Raw genomic sequence first — 5,491 nt, 5'->3', positions numbered from 1 at the left:
GAAAGGAAATGTCAATGGCTAGTAACTTTAAAGACAATATAAGGCATCTAAACTGTAGCCTGGGCACAGCCAGGGGTGTGCCCTGTCCACAAGTGGAAGGGATGGGGTGGTCAGGCAAGAGTGCTATGAGAGGGCCCTGCCACCAGGGAGAAGTTCCCTCTTTTCTCTGTAAAAGTAGGCTGGGACAAAGCACTTAACTATATACAAATTTATTGCTATACAAAATAAATATGAATAAGAGGCATTACATATTTACAGTAGAATTGGTATGCAAACCATATACAATAACCTGCATTCAACACATTGCACCACTTCAAGGCACTCCAAAACATAGGACAGGTAACTGGGAACTCAGTACAGGTGATTCACAGCACAGGCAATAATTAACCCAACTGCACAGATGAACATTAACACCCTGGAGCAGGTAAGTCAAGGCATCAACGCAGTAAGCACATATAAGCATCAACGCAGATAAATCCAGGTAAGCTGAGGTAGCAACACAATAGACATACACAGGCAACAATACAGGTAATTTCAGGTAATAGGCAGTAAATTTATATAGGCAATGAAACAAGTAAACCAATATAAGCCTCCTTAAGGAGTACCCATAACTATATTGACATCAACATTATGAAACAAACATCAGTCACAAAATATGAGGTGCACTCAGCACCCACAGGGTGTTCCCTGCAGCCTCTCTCTTTAGGGATGTGGGATGTGGACATGCCCCCCCACAATGGAGGAGGGTGAAGGCTGCAGACCCTTCCTTCCCTCCCTGTGAGACCTGCTTCCCCAACAACTTATGCTCCTGCTCTGAAGTAGACCAGGCTGGTGGCCAATCCTGCAAGGGCCTCTCTCCAGTGGTGCCTCTGGCTCCTCTTGATGGCCTGGTGCCCTGCTCTGGGCACCCAGGGCTCTCCTCCTGCCTGAAGCAGCATTGCTGCTGGCTCTGGGCTCACCTGGCCTCCTGTTGGGGCTTCCCCAATGGCCCTGTGCCCCACTCTTGGCACCGAGGGCTCTGTTGGCTAAACCAAGCCACATTACCCACGCTTTGGCTCTCCAGCCTAGTGCTGGGGCTTTCTCTCCTGGTCCTATCTCAGGGCTCCAGAGGCTCTTTCCACAATGCTGAGCCATGCTAGCGACTTTGGCTGTCTGGCCTCACGCTGGGACTAGTGGCCCGAGCCACCCCAAGCAGCTCCCAGTGCCTGGCTCCATGTACCATCCCTGTGCACTATGGGTGGACCCAAGCAGCCTTGTGCTGCTCCTAGGTTCTGGGCTCTGTGCACCAATCAATGTACCACTGGAGCCTCCTGCCACTTGGATTCCCAAACAGCAACTTCACAGGCTCTCCAGGGTGCTGGCTCTGCCTGCTGGGTTGCTCTTAGCAGCGCTTCTGGGCCCCAATCTTCTTGAGTCCCTTGTCATGTCTGCCCAGCATGCCAAACACACTGGGCTTTTGTTAACCCTGGAGGCCCTGCCCCAAAGTCTACCAGACCTTCAAAGTGAAGTCTTCAGTCAGGTCCAGGGGCTCTTCACCCCCCACCCCAAGCAGGGGTGAGGCAAACCCTTCCCAGCTGTTACTTGATTGGTGGAAATATTCCACCAATCTGAAGTGTCCTTCTCTAAGCCTGGCTTGCTGTGCAAAAGCAGCGAGCCCGCCACATAAATATAGCAGCGGGGGAAAGACCCCTAAATCAGAAATGGGTCCTTTGGAAGAGACAGAAGGCACAGTGAAGCAGAAATGGAATAATTGTTCCAAAGATATTCCTATTCAGTATTTGGAATAAAGCAGAAGACTATATATCCAATACAATTCTAGGCATGGAACAGAAAGCAAGTGTGTAACAAAGAGGTAATGAAGCAAGATTTGCTAGAACTAAATACTTTCATGTCAATGGGACAAAACAGTTTACTCCAAAAAGTTTTAAAGGAACTTGCTATAGAGGTTTATCAGCTTCTAATATGTTAGTTTCTAAAAAACCTTGGAAAACTAGGCAAATTTCAAAGGACTGCAATTTCCAAGGAGAAAAAGGATGACCCAGGAAGTTATAGATTGGCATGGGCTTTTGCAGGTTACAGTCTGCTTCATCAGATGCTGTGAATGGACTAGACTGAAGGGAGGGTGGTGTGGCACCTTATAGACTAACTCATTCAGAAAGGCATGAGCTTCAGTAGGTTACAGCTTAATTTGTCTGAATAGACTAGCATGTATCTTACCCATGTCTGTCTGAATGAGATAGTCTGTGATAGGGTAGTGTCACATATTCAACTAAACGTGTACTAAGTGAAGTTAAACTATGATCAAATACACATCCAAGCCAGTTAGTAAGTTAACCCTATTGTTGCAAGGTAAAGTTCCTTTTCATGCAAGGGTTATCTAACATACTAAATTTAGTATGTACTATATGTACTAACTTTAATTTGTCACAACATTCAAATAATTTGCAGCCACTGCAAGTGTGTGACTACATAACATAGGCATTTTAATACAGACTAGCCACTTCTACATGAGTGGCTGCGCAGTTCTACCTGCATAAGCAAGTACTGAATGACTACACAGTAACTGTCACTACTGCATAGTACTGTAGCTGCACAGCTTTTTTCAGACACTACTGTGCAGTAGCATCTTATATAGACATTCCCACTGGGTGAATTTACACATGCAATTAGCAATAGCAATAAACTCCAGTACAGTTTGTACCAGTCAGCTGCTCCTGGGCACAATGTCTGCAGATGCTCCTGGGATTGCAGCAGTTTGAGCTGGGGCAGAGTAGCCTGACCTCCCTCCATCTGAATGGAAATTCAGATAAGATTGGATGGAGGGATGGGGAGAAACCACCATGATCAGCTGATGCTGCAGAACCCAGGCATGGCCAAATCCATGCCATTCCACACAGCACAGAGGCAGTGGGACCCAGCCATGCAGGGCTAGTGGTGGGGGGGAGGGGGCAGAAACTTCTGTGATCAGCCCACACTGCAAGGTCAGCATTGGGCTGGGCTCATTCAATGGTGCACCGTGCGGTCTCAGTCATACAGCCAGGAACTGTGTGGTGCTGGCAGAGGTGGGCAGGTGTGGCAGGTTGGCAGCTGGGCAGGCAGAGAGGCTGGGAAGTGGTGGTGGCTAGGCAGATGGGGGGGCAGGGAGCAGCAGTGGGCAGGGGAGTGGTGGGTGGGAAGTGGCAGTGGGTGTGGGGAGCGGTGATGGCAGCTGGGAACAAGGGGCAGCCGTAGTGGGTGGGCATGTGGGAGGGAAAGTAGGGAAGCTGTGGGGAAAGTAGCAGTGGTAGAAGAGTCGTGGTGGCAAGCAGGAGTGCGATGCCCTTGCTGGTGCCCTGGGGCTAGTGGGGACCCAGAGCAGCAGCAACATGGAGCCTGGGTGCAGGGTCTGACTGGCTGTATTGCACAAGGCTCACACACAGTCTGCGAGAGCTGCACGCGATGAAGCTGGAAGCCTGGCCCCGCTCATGTCATAAGGAATAGCAGGGAGCTCTGCTCTATGGAGCTGGGCCAGCTCCACCCTTTTCTCTGTTGCTCCAGCTGAGCCCCATGACCTGTGCTGCCAGCTTCATTGTGTGGGGGTTGGTGGGGCTGGCCCCACACACTGAAATCACTTGCCCAGCCCACTGCCACCACAAGAAGCTCCAGGGGACTTGCACACTCCAGGGACTCTGAGGATCCATCTCTACACACACACATATTCACAATTACACTCTCACTCTCACCCAACCCACCATAACCCCACACCCTCACACAGTCCCCATGCCAACCACATACCCCACACCAATCAACACCCACTGACCTTACCCACACCACCCACACCCCAGAACACACACAGACCCACTCCCCAACCACACACACCCATGTACACCCCCTTACCCTCCCGACACAATATACAAGAGTAGGACTGTATTTTGAGCTATTATGCAATTACCTCTAGATACATTATGCAAGCACACATAAATCAGGACTAAATGTTTTTAAATAAGATTAAAATAAGTTATAGTAGTTGTTTTATTTTTTAGTATATGATTTTTTTTTCTTTTTTTTTTGGTTTTAAGATGGCAGCACTCGCCCTCCCACAAGGAGTAGTTCTGGGGCAAAGGGAAGGGACTTCAGGTGGCAAAGGTCAAGGGTTAGAGGTGGGGCTTCTAATCCAAAAATGGCAACCAGGGGGCAGGGCACCCATCAAAAGGTGGGGCTACCCTTGTGGCCCTCGGCAGTTCACCTAAACTTGTTAAGTAGCCCTCCAGCTGGAATAATTGCCTGCCCCTGGACCACACAGTACCATTTTGTCTTGGCTTCTGCCTAACTGCAGATTACCACAGCTAACTACATCTCTCGAATTATAGAATGGTTAGCTTAATATAGATCCCTGATTAAAAAAAAGAAACAGTTAATTTAAGACTCTATCAAAATTAGAGGTTAATCAATATAGGTTAGCATGCTTTCATGAAAGGTAGGTCTTGTAAAACACAATCATTGTCTATTTTGACTGGTCTATGTGACTGGTTGATGAGGATAATTATATAGATAAAACATACTTGGTTTCTTCAAGGCATTTGACTTGGTACCAAATGACATTTTGATTAAAAAGATTGCACTATGTGGAATTAATGACACACATTAAATGGATTAAAAACTGTTCCACTGAGAGGTTTCAAAATGTAATTGTTAACTGGAAGACATCAATGAGTGAAGCTGTTCCACAGAGATTGGTTTATGGTCTAACAGTTCCTTCAATATTTTCTTTGGGGGTTTAGATGATCTAAATCCTTGCTGATGAAATCTGTAGGTTAAAAAAAGATTCCTCGGGAAGTAAATAATGAGCAGGACAACCTCAATCTAACTCATTCACTGCTGTGGATTGTTATCAATGTTTTCTTAATTTTCTTTGACTGATATAACATATGCAGTCTCTATAGGTAGCATCAGGCTGTATTTAGCCTTACGGTTCTTATGTTTTTACACTTTGTGGTAATTATTATAAAATGTAATAATATATAATTTATTATATAATTACATATAATTTCTTATATGTAATAATAGGACCAGGAGAGCACAGTATGATAATGACTCTCAAGTGATAAACAATGAGTTTCTTCAGCACCTAAGACACACTCAAAGCATAAATGGCTGATAATCACTGAGAATTAGCATTTGGCATAAATAAGAGGCAATAATTTCTTAGGGTGGTATCTTTTATTGGACCAACTGTGTATTTAGGTTAAAGTTAGACAGGCTTTCGAATGTAAGACATTCTTCCTCAGCTCTTTGATTGCAGGAAGTCAGACTCAACCTAGTGAAACAGCAGAGGGGAGGGGCTGAGAAATTCTCAGGGGTAGCAGACACACAATTAGCAGAAGAAAAGAAGCTGATTATTGGGAGATCAAGATCTGTCAAAAAGGAATTCGACATAATTTGACATAAGTTTTGACATCAGTTCATTTATTCATCTTCCTGAAGGATGTGCTTTGAGGCACACAAGCTAGGC

The sequence above is a fragment of the Gavialis gangeticus genome, unplaced genomic scaffold (assembly GCF_001723915.1).
Source record: "Gavialis gangeticus isolate Ggan-Ray unplaced genomic scaffold, GavGan_comp1, whole genome shotgun sequence".
Taxonomy (NCBI): domain Eukaryota; kingdom Metazoa; phylum Chordata; order Crocodylia; family Gavialidae; genus Gavialis; species Gavialis gangeticus.
Note: the sequence above shows the minus strand (reverse complement) of the source record.